Raw genomic sequence first — 14467 nt, forward strand, 5'->3', positions numbered from 1 at the left:
ATATATGTTTGTATGTAGTTATTACTCTATTTATTAATTTTATTTGTACGCATTTATCCTATTGATTTTATTTTGTTAATATCAATCAATCAATCAATCGTATTTATTGAGCGCTTACTATGTGCAGAGCACTGTACTAAGCGCTTGGGAAGTACAGATTGGCAACACATAGAGACAGTCCCTACCCACCAGTGGGCTCACAGTCTAAAAGGGGGAGACAGAGAAAAGAACCAAACATACGAACAAAATAAAATAAATAGGATAGAAATGTACAAGTAAAATAAATAAATAAATAGAGTAATAAATATGTACAACCACATATACATATATACAGGTGCTGTGGGGAAGGGAAGGAGGTAAGATGGTGGGATGGAGAGGGGGACGAGGGGGAGAGGAAGGAAGGGGCTCAGTCTGGGAAGGCCTCCTGGAGGAGGTGAGCTCTCAGCAGGGCCTTGAAGGGAGAAAGAAAGCTAGCTTGGCGGATGGGCAGAGGGAGGGCATTCCAGGCCCGGGGGATGACGTGGGCCGGGGGTCGATGGCGGGACAGGTGAGAACGAGGTACGGTGAGGAAATTAGCGGCGGAGGAGTGGAGGGTGCGGGCTGGGCTGGAGAAGGAGAGAAGGGAGGTGAGGTAGGAGGGGGCGAGGGGATGGACAGCCTTGAAGCCCAGGGTGAGGAGTTTCTGCCTGATGCGCAGATTGATTGGTAGCCATTGGAGGTTTTTGAGGAGGGGAGAAATATGCCCAGAGCGTTTCTGGACAAAGATAATCCGGGCGGCAGCATGAAGTATGGATTGAAGTGGAGAGAGACACGAGGACACGAGTTAATATGTTTTGTTTTGTTCTCTGTCTCCCCCTTCTAGACTGTGAGCCTGCTGTTGGGTAAGGACCGTCTCTACATGTTGCCAACTTGTCCTTCCCAAGCGCTTAGTACAGTGCTCTGCACACAGTAAGCGCTGAATAAATACTACTGAATGAATGAATGAATGAACTCTGATGGACTTCTCGGCCCAGCCTGTGCTGAGCATCATTAAGGACTGTCTCTATATGTTGCCAACTTGTACTTCCCAAGTGCTTAGTACAGTGCTCTGCACACAGTAAGCGCTCAATAAATACGATTGATTGATTGATTGATTGGCCTCTTCCGGTCCCCTCCCTGTCAAAATGTTATTGGACAGTGAGTCTGAGACTAAATAAATGCTTATGGCAAACCAAGTTTCAGCAACACCCTGCCCCTGATCCTAGCCTTGAAACAGGAGGCAAACACCAATGCAACATCCAGATTAAGTTAAGGACCCACATGCGATCATTCATGCATTCAATCGTATTTATTGAGCGCTTACTGTGTGCAGAGCACTGTACTAAGCGCTTGGGAAGTACAAGTTGGCAACATATAGAGACAGTCCGTACCCAACAGTGGGCTTGCAGTCTAGAAGGGGGAGACAGAGAACAAAACAAAACATATTAACAAAATAAAATAAATAGAATAAATAATAATAATAATGTCATTTATTTAGCGCTTACTATGTGCAGAGCACTGTTCTAAGTTCTAAGTGCTGGGGAATTCACAAGGCGATCAGGTTGTCCCACATGGGGCTCACAGTCTTAATCCCCATTTAATCCCCTTAATCCTCATTTTACAGATGAGGTACATAAATATGTACAAATAAAATAAATAGAGTAATAAATACGTACAAACATATATACATATATACAGGTGCCGTGGAGTATCGTACTCTGTGGGATTGTGATTCTCCGAAAGAAAATCGGAGACGGCAACCAAACCCAAACAATCTCAGGAAGACTCGCGAGGGAAAGTACAGGGGGGTTTGGCTCAGTGCAAACCGTCTCTTATGACGAAATACAACGGAAGTGAAAATCTTACTGATAGATACTTCGTAACCACAGTTAAAAACCAAACCCGCCTGGAATCAATCAATCAATCAATTGCATTTATTGAGCACTTACTGTGTGCAGAGCACTGTACTGAATGCTTGAGAGAGTACAATACAGCAGAGTTGCCAACATGTTTTCTGCCCACAAGAAGCTTACAGCCTAGAGGAGGGGTCAACTTCAACCCATTATCTGAAATTTCTCAAGATTCCTGTTTCAGTTTGGAATTCAATTTCGAAGTGCTATTCTGCATATAAGAGCCTATTTTGGGGGAACTTTCCTCCTTATCTCAGCACCCTAGCCTCAGGCTCCAGAGTTCTTTGAAATCAATCAATCAGTGGTATTTATTGAGCACATACTATGTGCAGAGCACTGTACTAAGCACTTGAGAGAGTACAGTACAACAGAATTAGCAGTCACGTCCCCTGCCTATAATAACCTTACAGTCTAGAGGTGGAAATGGACATTGATATGAATAATAAGTAATTTATAACATATAATTTAAAGATACATACCTAAGTGCTGTGAGGTTGGGGATGGGGCAAATATGAAATGTCCAGAGGTCATAGATCCAAGGGCATAGATGCTGCCGAAGGGAGAGCAAGCCAGGGAAAAGACAGCTTAATTGGGGAAGGCCTCTTGAAAGAAATGTGACCTTAATAACGCTTCGAAGATGGAGAGAGTGATCGTCTGGCATATACGGCCGGGGATGGAGTTCCTGGCTAGGGGGAGGATGTGGGAAAGGGGTCGGAGATGAGACAGATGAAGCAGGCACCAGAGGAGCTGTGTGACCTTCGGCAAGTCACTTAACTTCTCTGAGCCTCAGTTACCTCATCTGTAAAATGGGGATTAAGACTGTGAGCCCCACGTGGGACAACCTGATCACCTTGTATCCCCCCCAGCGCTTAGAACAGTGCTTTGCACATAGTAAGCACTTGACAAATGCCATTATTATTATTATTATTATTAGTATTAGGCAGGCTGGGCTGCATTAGACCAGTGAGGTGAGGTAGGAATGGGGCAAGCTGATTGAGTTCTTTAAAGGTGATAGTAAGGAGTTTCCATTTGATGTGGAGGTGGATGGGCAGCTATTGGAGGTTCTTGAGGAGTGGGGAGCCATGGACTGAACTTTTTTGAGAAAAATGATCCAGGCAGCAGAGTGAAGTATTGACTGGAGAGGAGAGGGACAAGAGGCTGGGAGATCAGCAAGGAGACAGATAGGGTAGTCAAGGCGGGATAGGATAAGTGCTTGGATCAGTGTGGTAGCAGTTTGGAGGGAGAAGAAAAGGTGGATTTTGGCAACGTTGTGAAGGCCGAACCAATAGGACTTGGTGACACGTTGAATATGTGGGTGGAATGAGAGAGATGAGTCAAGGACAATGCCAAGTTTACTGGCTTGTGAGATAGAGAGGATAGTGGTATTGTCTACTGTGGTGCAAAAGACACGGGGAGGACAGGGTTTAAGAAGATAGGGAGTTCAGTTTTGGATATTCAGTTCTGAACAGCCAAAAGGTCGGTGGGACATCTGAGCAGAGGTGTCCTTGAAGGCAGGAGAAAATGCAAGATTGAAGGGAAGGAAAGAGGTCAAGGCTGGAAATACAGATGAGGGAATCATCTGCACAGAGATGGGAGCAGATTCATTCATTCATTCATTCATTCAATCGTATTTATTGATCGCTTAAGCAGATGAGTTCTTCAAGGGACTGGGTGTAGATGGAGGATAGAAGAGGACTTAGACCTGAGCCTTGAGGGATTCCCCACTGTTTAGGAACGGGAGTCAGAGGAGGAGCAGGCAAATAGAAACTGAGAATGAGCGGTCAGAGAGATAGGAGGAGAACCAAAAGAGGACAGTGTCAGTAAAGCCAAGGTTGGATAAGGTTTCAAGGAGAAGGGGGTGGTCCACAGTGTCAAAGGCAGCTGAGAGGTCGAGGAGGATTAGGGTAGAGTAGAGCCTGATTTGGCAAGAAGGTCATTGGTTTCCTTAGGACTGTTTTTACGGAGTGAAGGTTGCTGGAGGCTGGATTGGAAGGGATCTAGGAGAGAATTGGAGGAGAGGAAATGTAGGCAACTCACTCGAGAAGTTTGTAGGGAGATTGTAAGCAGGAGAAGGGGCGATAACTGAAGGGAACTGTGAAGGGGGGGGTTTAGGCTCAAGCATGTTTGAAAGGAGTGGGGAAGGAGCCATTGGAAAGTGAACAGTTGAAGATGGAAATCAAGAAGGGAAGAAGTGTTTTAAAAAGTTTTAAAAAGTGTTTTGAAATGGACAAGTGTTTTAAAAAGGTGTGGAGGGATGGGATCAGAAGCACAGGTGGAGTGGGTCGATTTACAGAGGAAGTGAGAGATTACTGCAGGGAGTGTGGAAGAGGGAAGAGGGCAGAGAGGGGGATTGGATTAGGGAGGAGAAATGAACACAAATGGTCATGCTCTTCTGAGCTCCAGCTTTAAGCCTCTCCAAAATAAATCAGACTTTAATCTACTAATGTTAGTCGTATTCATCAGCCAATGACGATAAAGGTTACTCATCTCTGCACAGCATACGTGTAGAGAGGGAATGGCAAAGCTGAAGAGATTCAAGGCTAAGCAGAAAACCCCTGAACAAAATATGTTTCTAATGTAATACATACCAAGAATTACTGTCCTAAATGCCCAGCTATTCCAGCTGAGCACAGAAACAGACATGACCCATTCCTGATCGTTTGGGAGAAAGTATTTGGCTACAAAGTTATGAATTGTCATTGAAACCCTAACCTTCCCCAGTCCAGCTCCCTGGATTTTGAAGTCAACACGATAATAATCATCATTATTATTTTATATGTGAGTGCTATGTGTCGAATATTGCTCCAAGTGCTGGGGTAGATATAAGTTAATCAGGTCAGAAAAAGTCCCTGTCCCACCTTGGACTCACAGTCTAAGTAGGAGGGAGAACAGGTATTTCTCTCCCATTTTACTTATGAGGAAACTGAGGCATAGAGAAGTAAACAGCTCCCTTTCTCCTCTGTAATAATAACAACAATAGTGGTATTCATTGAGTGTTTACTGTGTGCCGAGCACTCTTCTAAACCCTGGGGGAGATACAAGTTAATCAGGTTGGACACAGTCCCTGTCCCACGTGGGTTTTACAGTCCCAATCCCCATTTTATAGATGAGGAAACTGAGGTCCAGAGAAGTAAAGTGACTTGCCTAAGGTCACACAGCAGACAAGTGGCAGAGCCAGGATTTGAACTTATGTCCTCTGACTCCCAAGCCCATTTACTTTCCTCTACGCCATGCTGTTGTGAGTCCCACTGTCAGGAGAGGCTGGCAGGTGGCCCCAAGTCAGACAGGCCCACATCTCTTCCACACGGCCTGGGCTTCTCGGGGCCGGACGCCGGACCTCTCCATGCTGACTCTGCCGCCCACTCCAGCAGCTCCTCAGACACCTGGCTACAGCCTCCGAGGAAGGGAATTCCGGGGTCTATTGATGCCTCTCAGGTGGGCTTCCCGGCACCTTGCCCGGATGAGAGTACCAAGACCCCCGAGCAGCGGGGAAGCCCCAAGCCCAACATGTTAGTAGTAATGACAATAATTAAGCACTTTCTATGTGCCAAGCACTAGGTCTGAATATGTCAGACACAGTCCCTGCCCCACATATGGCCCACAATCTAAGGGGGGAGACCAAACCGGTAATCTAATCCTCATTGTACAGATGAGTAACTAAGGCACAGAGAAGTTAAATGACTTGCCCAGGGTCACACAGTATTCAAGTGGCACAGCCTAAGAACCCAGCTTTCCGATCTCCCAGACCTGTGTTCTTTCCATTAAATCACACTGCTTTTCACGCTGTCGCTGTTGTTTCTGTGATAAAACACCCCACATTCTCCAGGGCTCTTCTCTGGGAGGCAACGAGGCCTAGGATAAAGAATGGAGGCTGAGAGTCAGGAGATCCGGGTTCTAATCCCTGCTCTACCATTGGTCTGCTGTCATCATCATCATCAATTGTATTTATTGAGCGCTTACTGTGTGCAGAGCACTGTACTAAGCGCTTGGGAAGTACAAGTTGGCAACATATAGAGACGGTCCCTACCCAACAGTGGGCTCACCGTCTAAAAGGGGGAGACAGAGAACAGAACCAAACATACTAACAAAATAAAATAAATAGAATAGATATGTACAAGTAAAATAAATAAATAAATAGATTAATAAATATGTACAAACATATATACATATATACAGGTGCTGTGGGGAAGGGAAGGAGGTAAGATGGGGGGATGGAGAGGGGGACGAGGGGGAGAGGAAGGAAGGGGTTCAGTCTGGGAAGGCTCAGTCTACTGTGGCCTTGGGTTCTTCCTCCCTCTAAGACCTTGTCCCCAGGAACTGTCTGGTCCAAATATCTTGTAACTATCCTAGCGTTTAGCAAAGTGCTTGGCTCATGGTATGTGTTTGGGCAGTAAAGAGTTAAAGGGAACAGGACTGAAATTTACAGAAGTTTGGAAAGGGGTCATATGGAATTGTGAATTTTATTAATTCACATCCCCAGAATTACAAGGAAACACTTTACTGGGCAAGTGGGAGAAGGTGGGAATTTATCACAGGAAACTGTATAGGCCCAAGACGCGAGCAAGGTTTGAATAAATTTACCCAGAGGCTGATAACGAGCTCCTGGTTGAGGGGGAAAGTCTGCGATGTTAGCTTGAACACCACTGAGGTGAGCGTCCCCGAGGGCAATCCTCATATGTACCCAACCAAAAGCCGTAACTAGGGAGAGAAAAAACCCAGCTCATACCCTACGCTAGTCAGAGCAGCCCAAACTTCAGCCAGTTTGCAACTGAGGAAGTTTGAATCATTGATGCTGGTCTTCCAAAGTCTTTTCCCAATGCTCATTTAGAAACAGACCCTTTTTTTGTTCCGTATATACTTGTATCTTTGGCACTTCTTTCCAAGAAACTCAAGATTTCTCACTCTTCCCCCCAGGCCTACAGTCCCGTGGACTGTAAACTCGTTTTGGGCTGGGAATGTCTCAGGTGCTTAGTGTAGGGTTCTGCACACATCAAGCACTCAATAAATATGACTGACAGTAAGCTCCTTGAGTGGAGCGACTCTGTCTACCAAATCTACTTTGTGGTACTCTCCCAACCGATTAAAATAATTCTCTGCACAAAACGCTCAATAAATACAATTTACTGATTGATGAATAAATACTACAATTATGGGACTGTCTAAATACAAGAATGGGGTTGAGGGGAGGAAGCACAGCTGGTGCATCAGGATGGAGACACCGCCCTTGGAGCCAAGGTATTATTCAGATCAGGTCATCCCATCCCAGGCAATTTTCCCTCAATTATTTGACTTATTCAGGTTTACCCAGGGTGGCAGACACCTCTGTTTAAATCGGGTTGTTTTGTACCAGAAGGTCCGGTTCTGTCACGGTGGGGCATCTGGCCTTTGTCGGGCATCTCCCCAAACCGGAACGTCTTTTGAACTAAGCCACCCCCATGGGACCCGAGGCCGGTCCCGGGGTTTGATCACTGCCTGGCCTGCCAAGGAGGGGACCTTGACCCCTGTGTGAGGTCCAGAGGGTTTGTAGGGTTTTTCGCTTCATTAACTAGCCCGTGAGGCCCGGAGCCGGCCATTCATTCACTCAATCATTTTTATGTGCAGATCAGGGCACTAAGCACTTGGGAAGTACAATTGAGCAATAAAGAGAGACACTCCCTGCCCACAACGTGCTTACAGTCTAGAAGAGGGGAGACAGACACCAAAACAAGTAAACAGGCATCAATATGAATATACAGAATTTTTTATAAATATATATATATATATATATACATCAAAACAAGTAAATGGGCATTAATATAGAAGTATAGATATGTACATATCTATACACAAGTCCTGTGGAGGGGGGAGGCGGGGTAGAGCAAAGGGAGTGAGTCGAGGTGTTGGGGGGAGTTGAGGAAAAGGGGGGGCTTAGTCTGGGAAGGCCTCCCGGAGGAGGTGAGCCTTCAATAGGGCTTTGAAGGGGGGAAGTGTCACTGGCAAATTTGAGGTGGGAGGGTTTTCCAGGCCAGGGGTAGGAAGTGGACCAGGGGCCGACGGTGGGACAGGTGAGAATGAGGCACAGTGAGGAGGTTAGCACCAGAGGAGCGGAGTGTGCGGGCTGGTATACAGAAGGAAGCAGCGTGGCTCAGTGGAAAGAGCCTGGGCTTGGGAGTCAGAGGTCATGGGCTCTAATCCTGCCTCATTTATTCAATCGTATTTATTGATTGCATACTGTGTGCAGAGCACTGTACTAAGCACTTGGGAAGTACAAGCTGGCAACATGTAGAGACGGTCCCTACCCAACAGTGGGCTCACAGACTAGAAGGGGGAGACAGAGAAACAAAACAAAACATATTAACAAAATAAAATAAATAGAATAAATATGTACAAATAAGAGTAATAAATACATACAAACACATATACATATATACATATACATATATACAGGTGCTGTGGGGAGGGGAAGGAGCAACTTGTACTTCCCAAGCGCTTAGTACAGTGCTCTGCACACAGTAAGTGCTCAATAAATACGATTGAATGAATGAATGAATGAAGTAAGGTGGGTGGGATGGGGAGGGGGAGGAGGGGGAGAGGAAGGAGGGGGCACAGTCTGGGAAGGCCTCCTGCAGGAGGTGAGCTCTCAGTAGGGCCTTGAAGGGAGGAATATTACTAACTTGGTGCCACATGTCTGCTGTGTGACCTTGGGCAAGTCACTTAACTTCTCTGAGCCTCAGTTACCTCATCTGTAAAATGGGGATTAAGACTGTGAGCCCCACATGGGACAACCTGATCGCCTTGTATCCTCCCCCCAGTACTTAGCACATGGAAAGCGCTTAACAAATGCCATCACAGCGTGGCTCAGTGGAAAGAGCATGGGCTTTGGAGCCAGAGGTCATGGGTTCAAATCCCAGCTCCACCAATTGTCAGCTGTGTGACTTTGGGCAAGTCACTTAACTTCTCTGTGCCTCAGTTACCTCATCTGTAAAATGGGGATTAAGACTGTGAGCCCCACATAGGACAACCTGATCACTTTGTAATCTCCCCAGTGCTTTGAACAGTGCTTTGCACATAGTAAGCGCTTAATAAATGCCATTATTATTATTAGTATTCGTATTGAGAGAAGGGAGGTGAGGTAGGAGGGGGCAAAGTGATGGAGAGCTTTGAATACAATAGGAGTTTTTGGTTGGTCCAGAAGTTGATAGGCAACCACTGGAGTCTTCTAGACTGTTAGCCCACTGTTGGGTAGGGACCATCCCAAGTGCTTAGTACAGTGCTCTGCACACAGTAAGTGCTCAATAAATATGATTGAATGATTGAATGAATGAATGAATGAATGAATGAATGGAGATTATTGAGGAGGGGGTGACATGCCCAGGAGGTTTCTGTAGAAAGATAATCCGTGCAGCAGAGTGAAATATAGACTTAAATGGGGAGAGACAGGAGGTTGGGAAATCAGAAAGGGGGCTGATGCAGTCATCCGGTCAATCAATTTATTGAGCGCTTACTGTGTGCAGAGCACTGTACTAAGTGCTTGGGAGGTACAAGTTGGCAACATATAGAGACGGTCCCTGCCCAACAGTGGGCTCACAGTCTAGAAGGTCAATCAATCAATCAATCGTATTTATTGAGCGCTTACTGTGTGCAGAGCACTGTACTAAGCGCTTGGGAAGTACAAGTCGGCAACACATAGAGACAGTCCCTGCCCAACAGCGGGCTCACAGTCTAGAAGGTCAATCAATCAATCAATCGTATTTATTGAGCACTTACTGTGTGCAGAGCACTGTACTAAGCACTTGGTAAGTACAAGTCGGCAACACATAGCGACAGTCCCTACCCAACAGCAGGCTCACAGTCTAGAAGGGGGAGACGGAGAACAAAACCAAACATACTAACAAAATAAAATAAATAGAATAGATATGGATAAGTAAGATAAATAGAGTAATAAATACGTACAAACATATATACAGGTGCTGTGGGGAAGGGAAGGAGGTAAGATGGGGGGATGGAGAGGTGGACAGGAAGGAGGGGGCTCAGTCTGGGATGGCCTCCTGGAGGAGGTGAGCTCTCAGTAGGGCCTTGAAGGAGCTCTCAGTTGAAGGTCGGTATGGGATGAGTGATTGTACTAACGTGGTCAGACGTCCCTCTCACCAAATACACCAGGATAATGACCCAACCCAGAGCAGGGCCCACTTTTGGGCAAATGGAGGATCTGAAACGACCCTGACCCCCCGCCTCAGAGGCCTTCCCGAGAGGAAATGTAATAAATACATATGTAATACATATGTAATAAATACACATTTTTTACATATTTACTTAATACATATTTATTACTCTATTTATTTATTTATTTTACTTGTACATATCTATTCCATTTATTTTATTTTGTTAGTATGCTTGGTTTTGTTCTCTGTCTCCCCCTTTTAGACTGTGAGCCCACTGTTGGGTAGGGACCGTCTCTATATGTTGTCAACTTGGACTTCCCAAGCGCTTAGTACAGTGCTCTGCACACAGTAAGCGCTCAATAAATGCGACTGACTGATTGATTGAGGGACAAAATGGCGGCGGCAGTGAGGGCACCGTCATGTGAGGCCGCAGTGCGGTAGCGCCGGCCGTGCGTGGTGACGTCATCGCGGCGGGGGCCGGAGCTTGGGGGATGACGTAATCACGTCCGCCGGCCGCCCTGCTGCCGGAACCTGCGGAGCCTCCTGGGGCTGGGGGACAGGCAGTGGCTGCAGGTAAGATCAATCAATCAATCAATCGATTGATCGTATTTATTGAGCGCTTACTGTGTGCAGAGCACTGTACTAAGCGCTTGGGAAGTCCAAGTTGGCAACATATAGAGACGGTCCCTACCCAACAGTGGGCTCACAGGCTAGAATGGGGAGGCCTGGGCTCTTCCCAATCAATCAATCAATCGTATTTATTGAGCGCTCACTGTGTGCTGAGCACTGTACTAAGCGCTTGGGAAGTACAAGTTGGCAACATATAGAGACAGTCCCTACCCAACAGTGGGCTCTCAGACTAGAAGGGGGAGACCTGGGCTCTTTCCAATCAATCAATCAGCCGTATTTATTGAGCGCTTACTGTGTGCAGAGCACTGGACTAAGCGCTTGGGAAGTACAAGTTGGTAACATATAGAGACGGTCCCTACCCAACAGTGGGCTCACAGTCTAGAAGGGGGAGGCCCGGGCTCTTTCCAATCAGTCAATCGTATTTATTGAGCGCTTACTGTGTCCTGAGCACTGTACTAAGCGCTTGGGAAGTCCAATTTGGCAACATATAGAGACGGTCCCTACCCAACAGTGGGCTCGCAGTGTAAAAGGGGGAGGCCCGGGCTCTTTCCAATCAATCAATTAATCGTATTTATTGAGCGCTTACTGTGTGCTGAGCACTGTACTAAGCGCTTGGGAAGTCCAAGTTGGCAACATCTAAAGACAGTCCCTACCCAACAGTGGGCTCACAGTCTAAAAGGGGAAGGCCCGGGCTCTTTCCAATCAATCAATCAATCAATCAGTCGTATTTATTGAGCGCTTACTGTGTGCAGAGCACTGTACTAAGCGCTTGGGAAGTCCAAGTTGGCAACATCTAGAGACAGTCCCTATCCAACAGTGGGCTCACAGTCTAGAAGGGGGAGGCCCGGGCTCTTTCCAATCAATCAATCAATCGTATTTATTGAGCACTTACTGTGTGCAGGGCACTGGACTAAGCGCTTGGGAAGTACAAGTTAGCAACATATAGAGACAATCCCTACCCAACAGTGGGCTCACATTCTAAAAGGGGGAGGCCCGGGCTCTTTCCAATCAATCAATCAATCATATTTATTGAGTGCTTACTGTGTGCTGAGCACTGTACCAAGCGCTTGGGAAGTCCAAGTTGGAAACATCTAGAGACAGTCCCTACCCAACAGTGGGCTCACAGTCTAAAAGGGGGAGGCCCGAGCTCTTTCCAATCAATCAATCAATCGTATTTATTGAGTGCTTACTGTGTGCAGAGCACTGTACTAAGTGCTTGGGAAGTCCAATTTGGCAACATCTAGAGACAGTCCCTACCCAACAGTGGGCTCACAGTCTAAAAGGGGGAGGCCCGGGCTCTTTCCAATCAATCAATCGTATTTATTGAGCACTTACTGTGTGCAGAGCACTGTACTAAGAGCTTGGGAAGTCCAAGTTGGCAACATATAGAGACAGTCCCTACCCAACAGTGGGCTCACAGTCTAGAAGATGGTGGCAGGGCCGATTAGCCCCCCACACCCAATGAAGGGAGGGGATGGCCCACTCCCTTTGAAGGTTGAAAGACTGGGGTTAACTCTCCCCAATCAATCAATCAATCAGTCAGTCGTATTTATTGAGCGCTTACTGTGTGCAGAGCACTGTACTAAGTGCTTGGGAAGTACAAGCTGGCAACATATAGAGACAGTCCCCACTGTACTTGGGCTGAAGGGAAGGGAGCCCCGGTAAAGACAAGGGCCAAGAGGAATGAGGAAGGGTCTCACTTCAGGTATTGGAATGGGGGGCTGCCCTTAACCCCTCAATCAATAATAATAATAATAATGATGGCATTTGTTAAGCGCTTACTATGTGCAAAGCACTGTTCTAAGCTCAGGGGGGGATACAAGGTGATCAGGTTGTCCCACATGGGGCTCACAGGTATCATCCCCATTTTACAGATGAAGGAACTGAGGCTCCGAGAAGTTAAGTGACTTGTCCAAGGTCACACAGCAGACACGTGGTGGAGCCGGGGTTCGAACCCATGACCTCTGGCTCCAAAGCCCGTGCTCTTTCCACTGAGCCACGCTGCTTCTATCAATCAATCGTATTTATTGAGCGCTTACTGTGTGCAGAGCACTGGACTAAGTGCTTGGGAAGTCCAAGTTGGCAACATATAGAGACGGTCCCTACCCAACAGTGGGCTCACAGTCTAGAAGGGGGAGACAGAGAACCAAACCAAACATACTAACAAAATAAAATAAATAGAAAAATATGGAACGCTTCACGAATTTGCCGCCTCAGACCTCAGAGTGGCGGGGAGGGGGCTGCAGCCCCTCTGTCCCTCCGAGCTCTCCAGTGCTTGGTTGGTCCCTGAGTCCATGTCCCCTGCAACAGGGAGCGGCCCCCCCCGGGCCCGGGCCCCCTGTGCGACCTTCTAGACTGTGAGCCCACTGTTGGGTAGGGACCGTCTCCATATGTTGCCACCTTGGACTTCCCAAGTGCTTAGTACAATGCTCTGCACACAGTCAGCGCTCAATAAATACGATTGAATGAATGAATGAATGACCCCCGTGCTAATCGTGGCTTTGGAGTCACAGGTCATGGGTTCAAATCCCGGCTCCGCCAATTATCAGCCGTGTGACTTTGGGTAAGTCACTTCACTTCTCTGGGCCTCAGTTCCCTCATCTGGAAAATGGGGATTAAGACTGTGAGCCCCCCGTGGGATAACCTGATCACCCTGGTTTTGTTCTCTGTCTCCCCCTTTTAGACTTTGAGCCCACTGTTGGGTAGGGACTGTATATGTTGCCAACTTGTACTTCCCAAGCGCTTAGTACTGTGCTCTGCACACAGTAAGCGCTCAATGAATACGATTGATGATGATGATGATGATGTAACCTCCCCAGTGCTTAGAACAGTGCTTTGCACATAGTAAGCGCTTAATAAATGCCATTATTATTATTATTAATCACACCTGACCCCACCCTCGGGAGGGGTGGGGCCTCTGACCTGGGAGACCCGGGCCACTCCTATGTGGTTCAGTGGGTGTCACCCGAACCCTGATCCCAAAACCCCATCCAGGGATCCATCCCCTTCCAGATCCACAATCGCAATAATCCACAGCCGGGAAGTGCCAGATTAGCTCTAGACTGTTAGCTCTTTATGGACAGGGAACGTGTCTACCAGCTCTGGTTTTGAACTCTCCCGAGTGATTAGTTTTGCCCGCATTAAGCACTCAGGAAGTACCATTGATTTGTTTGGGGCTAGAAGCTAAGCAGAACCACCTCGATCCTGGGCCGTTTTCCCAAGCATTCTCTGGAGGCACGGAGAGTGCAGAAGAACCTTTGTCCTCAGGGGATCCCGAAATCCGAAATATTGCCCTCTGCTCAGAGGGGTTCGATAGAAAATAGATGTTTCAGGACCACTGAGAGCGCCTGCCGAGCCTGGAGCTTCTGTTCAAAAGTTAACTACTGCTTGCCAAGGAAGCCTTGTTTGGCTCGAGGCCAGGGTTAGGCCAGGACCAAAGTGTTCCCCGGCCATGGAGGGGCATAAACTCAAGAGTCTCATGGAGGTGAAGGGTCTGCCTGTGTCCTGTAGCCCGAGGAAGATGCACCGTCACTGTCTTGCAGTCAGCTGACAGTCGGAAGACTGTTCCTCTTTTCCGATAAGAGCTGTAGTTTAGTCACCGCGAGGTGGAAAAAGATGGGAGTTCTTCTTTTCCTGAGGGGCTGCGGTTGCCGGGCCCTGCAGTCCGAGGCGTGGCCGGAACTTGCCCGATGGCTTTTTCTGCAGAGGAAACGGCAGCCAAAGGGCAGAGTCTCACAGGCCCTGGGGTCCGTTGGGTCGAAAGAGCCA

The 14467-nt window shown here is 47.4% G+C and overlaps 1 protein-coding gene across 8 annotated transcripts in view; it reads left to right on the top strand.

Annotated features, from left to right (window-relative positions):
- Nucleotides 1-10602: 10602 nt before the first annotated feature.
- The window catches only part of ATP6V0A1 (ATPase H+ transporting V0 subunit a1), a 44482-nt gene continuing 40617 nt past the window's right edge, over nt 10603-14467 (top strand). For 7 of the 8 annotated variants that reach the window (XM_038754888.1, XM_038754890.1, XM_038754892.1 and 4 more), the window contains exon 1: nt 10603-10642. The gene's annotated coding sequence lies outside the window, so the exon portion shown is untranslated. The remainder of the gene's footprint in view (nt 10643-14467) is intronic. The other variant, XM_038754889.1, reaches the window with a different exon arrangement.

This window comes from Tachyglossus aculeatus, chromosome 11 (genome assembly GCF_015852505.1).
Source record: "Tachyglossus aculeatus isolate mTacAcu1 chromosome 11, mTacAcu1.pri, whole genome shotgun sequence".
Taxonomy (NCBI): Eukaryota; Metazoa; Chordata; class Mammalia; order Monotremata; family Tachyglossidae; genus Tachyglossus; species Tachyglossus aculeatus.